Source organism: Octopus bimaculoides, chromosome 7 (assembly GCF_046866305.1).
Source record: "Octopus bimaculoides isolate indiv1 chromosome 7, ASM4686630v1, whole genome shotgun sequence".
Classification (NCBI taxonomy): domain Eukaryota; kingdom Metazoa; phylum Mollusca; class Cephalopoda; order Octopoda; family Octopodidae; genus Octopus; species Octopus bimaculoides.
This window is the reverse complement of record NC_142934.1, coordinates 54,611,400-54,619,673: the sequence shown is the minus strand read 5'-3', so window position 1 is coordinate 54,619,673 and position 8,274 is coordinate 54,611,400. Positions and strand designations below refer to the sequence as shown.

The window sequence follows — 8,274 nt, the reverse complement described above, 5'->3', positions numbered from 1 at the left end:
TATTGTGTTTTATCTTTCACATTATTTTAATTATTTCAGTGCAATTATTTCTATATTGAAAAATGTTAATAAAACCATTCATAAATTATACAACTCCCAATTATTTTCTTTCGTGTTTGTAAGTATGTCTCTCACACTCCACATTTCATTGTGAAAGTTTTACTTTCTTGCTGTCTCTGTGTGCATGTCTGTACGTATTTGGGTTCATATATTGAAGTATTTTTATGAATGTTGTGTTATCCATTTTAACTGCTTAGATTTCCGTCGAGCATTAATCTAAAATAAACCAGAAGAGTAAATAAATAAATAAATAAATAAATAAATAAATAAATCTATTGATTAGTGCCAAGGAAAGAATCTGCAACGAGACACAACCAAAATACAGGAAAATATATACACCCACACATTTGCAAAATAGCCACAAATGCACAAACCGTACACATTCATTTAATACGGGCATTCACTCATGGCTGCATCATACTACCTATTTCTAATTTCCTACACTTTTGCAATAATAAAACTCTACAGAAAACTTTTATATAGAAAGGAAGAAACTTAGCTAATATTTAGATCCTGTCAGCTCTGGCTCTCTCATAGCATGGTTAAATGTACATTGACTTTAAAATAGGCAAGCATGTATATTTGAGTTCCGTCTGACAACAGTTTCTTTTTTGTTTTTTATTCTCTCGATAGTCCTGTGAAAAGTTGTATTTTAGAACAAGGAAAAAGTTGTTCGCTTGTCCGGCTTCCATACATTGTTCAATTTAACTGTAAACGTAATAGTTTAATGTTTCACTGTTTCAATGTTTGATGTTTCACTGCTGTTTAGCTTCCATACACTATTCAATTCCACATGTTCTCTTAATCTATTAAACGTATGGCTATGTTTCTCAATAAAATGTTACTTTACATTACTTTTCATTAATTGATATTTTCAAATTAAACTGTCCTCTTTATACATATTCTCAATGTGGACACACTTTCTGTGTTTGTGTCTGTGACTGTATATATCTCAGCACACAGACACATACACACACACACACACACACACACAATTATAAAGTGAAGACTAGAAGAATTTGGTACAAGTACATTATACATGCGTCATTACAGGATAGTAAATTGTATATATTTATTCTACACACACACACGCGCACACACAATTGTATATTATTTATGCATTTTCTTGTATACATACGTATTATGTACACACGTATATATATATATATATATATATATATATATATATATATATATATATATATATATATATATATATATATATATATATATAATGGAGTACTCCATCAGTTACAACGACGAGGGTCCCGGCTGATACGAGAGTCCCAGCTGATACGATCAACGGAACAGCTTGCTCGTGAAATTAACGCGGTCGATTAGAAACAAAGGTGGATGATGACGAACTGAAAGCCAACATAGAAACAGATCCATCTCAAAGTGCCCGTGAATTATCGTTGTTGTTTAGTGTTAGCAATCAAACAATATTGACTCACCTAGTTCAAATCAGTTGAGTGAAAAAATTGGACATATGAACACAATGAAAATCAAAAAGAAGTAACGAGTGGAAGCCTGCATTATACTAATTTTTCGTCACAAAAATGAATCATGTGATGAGAAATGGATCCAATAAAACAACTGTAAACGTTCAGCACAAAGGGGTGGCGTGGGGACAAAGTCGAGCCACCAAAACACAGTCAAAAATGCAAAATTCACCAAAAGGAGCTGATCGTGTGTGTTTTTTTTTTTTTTGCCTGGCGCAGGTGTGATCCATTATGATTTCATTAAAACTAGCTCATGAATCACGGTCGAAGTATACTGCAGCCAACTGGACCAAATAATGCAGAAACTTACAAAAAGAGAAAAACAGCCTAGATTAGTCAACAGATTCACTCATTTTATTGCAAGACAACGCCAGAGCACACGTCGCAAAAATGACATTGGCGAAACCACGGAAGTTGAAGTTGGAAGTTGTCCATCATCCACCGTACTCACCTGATCCTGCCACCACTGACTACCACTTCTAGAATTTCGAAAACTGTTTGAAAGGAGAAAATTTAATTCCGACGATGCTGTAAACCAGGCCTTCCAAGATTCTATTGACTCAAGATTGCCAGGCGTTTACAGTTGCTGGACAAGCTACGCTGAAATGGCAAAAAGTGTATTGACAATATGGGTGCATACTTTGATGAATAAAACTAATACTTCTATTTATAAAACTTTAGCAATCTTTATTCTTTTCTACAAATTTCATACTTGACGACCTAATAATCTTCATAGACTTTAAATATATATACACACACACATAAATATTTATACATATATATGTATGTATATATATATATATATATATATATATATATATATATATATATATATATATATATATATATATATATATATATATATACATATGTATATATATATATATATATATATATATATATATATATATATATATATATATATATATATATACATATGTATATATATATATATATATATATATATATATATATATATATATATATATATATATATATATATATATATATATATATATAATTCTACACGTGAGAAGTAAAATTAATAATCTGAACAAATATAAAAAAAATGAAGCTTTCGCAAAATTTAATATCTATACCCGAAGCATGGTATGACTTTGGTAGTTATTTTGGGTGTTGTGGTTGTTCGTGATGATGTGTTAATATTTTATCCCGGATCAGCCGTGATCAAGCTTTATATACTACTGCAGTACGAATGATGATCCCATATTTTTAGAAAAGAATATATTCTTACACATTCATGCAACGAGTAACTTTGAAAGTATACTTTTTCCACCATGTATAATATAAAAAGTAGACGTACTATAACTATGACTTGTAACTAGTATATTTAGAATCAGGCGCGGTCGTGGCTCTGTTGTAAGAAGATTGTTTTCCAACCACATATTCCTGGTTCAGTCACACTGCGTGTCACCTTGGGTAAGTGTCTTCTATAGCCTCAGACTGAGCAAGGCCTTTCGAGTAGATTTAACTGACGGAAACTGAAGGTAGACTGTCGTATGCACACATTCACACACATGCACATACAACTATGTGTGTCTGTGTTTTGTGTCTGTGTGCGTCTCCCCACTACTGCATGACAACTGATGCTAGTGCGTTTACGTCCCTATAATGTAGAGCTGCATAGAATAAGTACCAGATTTTTAAAATGTACTGGGTCAAATCATTCGTCAAAAAATTCTTCGAGGCGTTGCCCCAGCATGGCTGCAACCTAACGATTAAAACAAGTAAAAGAAAAAGGATAATTTGCTGAAATTTACTTTTGTAAAATTTCTCGTTGCTTATACAAAAATGATGAAATAACTAATTTTCGAGACATCTATTACTTTAAAATTAAAAGTGTGAGGAGTTACAGAAATTTATGACTTGTATAACTCTTCCTATTCCTATATGGTCAATGACTTTCGATCCTGTGCTTCCTCCCCTCTCCGTGATTCTTTAATTCTAATGAGCTTTATAATGCTGTATGTATCAAAATATATTAACATTAGATTAACTGTTATTCTATTTAGTACTAATGTTATATAACAATAATATATTTTTTCTTAGTCCTGATAACCTTAGATCTTAGATATTTACTGAAAGAAAATGTAAAAGGTCGTGATAAAGACTCATCTTGTGTAATTCAGGAGTTTATTAGCCTAAATTTGTATTCATTTGCTTGCATTTTCTTTATTAGGGACCACATTTGAACTATGATTCGACCAATTTTATTATTAACTGTCCGAGATCTAGGTGTTAATAAACCTATGTAGTGTGTCTGAACTGCACAAGAATACCACTTCCTGTAGGACTACATAAAATCGCAGATGTCAATAGTGTAATTAAATTTAAAGCTTATTTTAAGATGCTGTGTACTATCTAGTCAGAATGTTCAAATAAAAAATCTTAGTCCTGTAGTAATTTTGGCTACATGACGTATCTCATGCTTCATGTCAGTAAATTATGGAATTTAGCTTCGCATTAATTAGTTAGTTATCAATTGATTATAATGCAGCGGTTGATTCGTGAAAAGGCAACGTAAAATAGATTTTCTTTTCTGTATTTCACAAACAAGCAATCTCCACCAAATCCATGTTGGTAGTAGCATTAAAAAAAAAACATCATTTTCTCCAGAATAGAATCCTATATTTCAACATCCATTTGCTTTCCGTTTTGAGTTTATTATTTATTTCTCGGTCTATTATGAACATATTAGTCACTCTTTTCTCTCTCTCTCCCCCTATTTCTCTGCCTCCATTCAACTAGATTTCTGTCTCTCCCTTCTTTTCTCTTAATGTTTTAAATATTTACCGTTTCTATTTGACTACCAGGATTTATAATTTTTCTTCTCCCCTCGTTCATCTCAAAATTGGTCTTAGTTTTCTCTTTATATTATCTCGTAGTTTCCTAATGTTTATCATACCAATATCCACTTTTGCATTTTCTGGTTCTTTCAGCATTTTCAGCAATGAAATTATCCAAATCCCTCCCACTATATAGTTATTTATAATCACACATCAATTTATTTCATTTATTTCTTATTATATATTTTCTCCCTTTTATATTTTTAGTTTTCCTGCTTTCATTCTTGCCATATCTCTTGCATTCACTTTCTATTCTTTCTTCCTCCCGACTTTTCATCTCCTACTTTCTCTCTTTTAGTATCTCTCGTTATGCTTAAAACTTTGATTTGCTCGTTTTCTTCGGCTACATTTTCGTTCTTTCTTTCTTTCTTTCTTTCTTTCTTTCTTTCTTTCTTTCTTTCTTTCTTTCTTTCTTTCTGTGTTTTTTTCTTTCTCGTTCTTCCTCTTCCTCTGATTATCCATATTTCTCACTACTACTCTTTCCTGTTTCACTTGACCCTTATTTCTTTCTCCAGAATTTGCCAACACCACTAATCTGTTATTTTCATCTGGTTTATAATTGAAAAGCTATTGAATTCCGTTGAGCTGTTTTGCACTGATATCTTTTATCAGCTTCATCAGTAACAGTGTCATATACTCCAGTAATCCCGTTCAGATATTCCGATAGTTTACTATCGGATCAATCAGTAGTGAGCTGCTTTATAGATTTTAGTTATCACTGTTTGACTTTACAGAAAACTTGCTGCCATTTCCCTTCAACAATACCGCATCTGCTGGAATGTTTTACCTTAGAATATACAACCGACGTTGATTTATAGTTGTCATTTCAAATGTATAGAAAATGGAAATCCATGCAACTAAAAATTAGTTGCCGAAATGAATTTTCAGACGGCTGTTTGAAAGTTTCTAATAAGACACATCAACTGTTTATATGTGTATCCACGAATGACTGAATAGAGCAAAATAATATAATGAAAAGATTTGAACGAATACTATTGGCAGATTTTTAGTTTACTTGGCATATCTGACATGAATATCGTTGTCTGTCTAACTACTTAGACAAATATATTGATACACACACACGCTCACACACACAAACACATATACACACATACACACATATAATATATATACACTCACATTTACATTGAAACTCCCTCACTTGCACATGTATAAAGCATTCAAATTTGCAATATACACAGTGCTTTTTCGAGTATGCATATGGATAGAATTATCATGATATTGCTCAATGTTTAGATATAGAGCTTATTAAAATATGCGAACGTAAGACCTTTAAACATACGATAAAGACCTCAATACGTAGATACAGATGCAGTAAATAGCTATTGACGATACATTTAGCGCAATTCTTTGCGAATACTTGTTACCTCGGATGCGGAGAAAGTGAAAGAGTAATGACTCTTGAAATGTGTACATACACCCATTACCTGTTATTTTTTCTATCTGCGACAGGATTATTTGCATAGACGTATTTGTAAAAGGAATGTCGTAACTTTCCGTACTGACTTTGACTTCTATCGGGAATTTATACAGATAAGAATAAAAACATGGCAATGCTAATACCAATGTAAGTGGCAATATTGACCTGTAAAGCTTGGTAGTGAATTATATGAGCAAAATGAAATAATGTGTCCTTGATAGCAATTATCACACACACACAGACACACACACACACACACACACACACGCGCACACACACACACACATACACACACACACAAGTATATAGTTGTTGATTTATTTAAAACTATTTAACAATTCAATGATTAATAGTTTATTGATAAACATGATCTGTGTAAAATCAAAATCGTGCTTCTGAATTACCTACAAGACTATTTCATTTAATGAAACTATAATGTTCGTGAAATATGCTTTGCATTCGCAAAATTCCTATTGTTTTGTCTAATGCATGAACACTCGTTCAGTTGATATGTCTATTATTTTCTGACATGCGTTATAGAATTTTAAATGGTTTTTGTTTTATTGTTCGTAGGTGGTTAATTGAATTGTGCTGAATTTCTTAATATTGCAGTGAACGTTGATAGCAGAAATGAGAAATTTCACCTGAAATACAAGAACATTTTAGGAAAGAAATCATATTTACCTTCTTATCGCAGGCTCATCGTTTTTCAGCTGCTCCAATGCAAGAGGCAATCCTGTTAGTAAAGGTATTCGTTGTAAGTTGTAAGGGACACAAAAATATTTTCTAAAAAACATATATTCATTAATACGTATATACAGCTATAAAAATCTCTCAATTATAATTGAAATCCGGAATATGTAGGTAGGCATATAAATTCTGTGTACGCACTTATCTATCTATCTATCTATCTATCTATCTATCTATCTATCTATCTATCTATCTGACTGTCTGAATGTCTGTCTATCTATCTATCTATCTATCTATCTATCTATCTATCTATCTATCTATCTATCTATCTATCTATCTATCTATCTCTATGGACGGACGATAGACGTGTCGGCTCTGTAGGTTTTGCCTTTTTCATGTTTTAAAAAGTTTGTTTGTAAAATTTATTTTATATACAAAGTTTTATAACAACTTGTAGACTCTCTGGTGCAAGTTTTTTGCGACGGAAATCTGCCCTGTGTGGCACATTTCCAGGATATAAAAACCAATTTCAGCTTTCTAGCCATTTTTTTTGAGACGATGGCGTCTTGTTGGCATGAAACTTTTTGTGAAACGAACGCTGCAGTCTGCAGTGTTTCGTTCGAAAAGAATTTCCTAGTCTTCCTTCCTCACAGTTAAAGGAGAGAATGGAGAAAAAGAAAGACTCTGCTGCTACAGCAGTCTTGCCTGCCAACGTAACCAGTGACAACAACAACAACAACAACAACAACAACAACAACAGCAGCAGCAGCAACAACAAGAACACAAATGTCCTTGCTAACAAAACCACTGTCCTCACCACTGATACCACCACTACCGCCACCACCACCACAACGAACTTTGCCGAGGCTTTGAAGCCTAGGAAAAGAATTTTGAATATATCGAAAGAGAAATTACTTGCATGCAAAAGCATGCTAAGTAAAAAGGACGTTACAGTCCATCTTCAAACGCCCGCGGACTTTAAGATAAACATCGAAAAAAAGAACTATCATCTACAGAACCATTAATTTAAAGACAAAGACAGTGGAAAAATTCACCCAAGAAAATGTTGAGAGATGCTTAAAGCCGATTTGGTCTTACATGACTTACATAACGAGAGGTTTGAAATTCGGAACGATAGAAGTAAGACTAGACAGCGAGCAGCGAGCGAAGGACCTCTCCACTAAGTCATTACAGCATGAGAACCTGCTCATGATCCCTACGTACCTTGGTCGTAGGGTTACGAAAATAAAAATTTCGAATGTGCCTCCTGAAATTGAGGAAGAATGGCTAGTATCTGCCATATGTCTAGGCATAGAGGAGGAGATAAACATACTAGAAGCATCTGCCGTTTGCAATCAAAACTGGATTGGCCAGGAATTTCAACTCCTGGTACAAATTGATCCAGCAAACTGGGAAAAAATTCCACATAGAATCCAATTAACTGAGGATTCAATTGTTCATGTTTTCGTCGAAGGCAGAAGGCCAGTTTGCTACGTTTGTAGTAGCAAAACTCACCTTCAAGAAACATGCCCAGTAGCCCAGAAGAAAAGGCAACAACAACGGCAACAATACAAAGAAAAACAACAACAACAACAACAACAACAACAACAACAACCACAAGAAAAGCACAAGAAAAAAACAGCATTACTGCCTACACCGCCATATGCACAACTGGTCAAGCAGTTGTACAACGAAATGGAAAAACGCCAGCAGC

At 33.3% G+C, this 8,274-nt stretch overlaps 1 long non-coding RNA gene across 1 annotated transcript; it reads right to left on the bottom strand.

Annotated features, from left to right (window-relative positions):
• Positions 1–2,013: 2,013 nt before the first annotated feature.
• On the bottom strand, positions 2,014–7,383 carry LOC149134699 (uncharacterized). The gene is made up of 2 exons (XR_016242459.1): positions 6,555–7,383; positions 2,014–2,162 (listed from the first exon to the last, which is right to left on the bottom strand). It is a non-coding gene; the product is annotated as an uncharacterized LOC149134699 (long non-coding RNA).
• Positions 7,384–8,274: the final 891 nt, after the last annotated feature.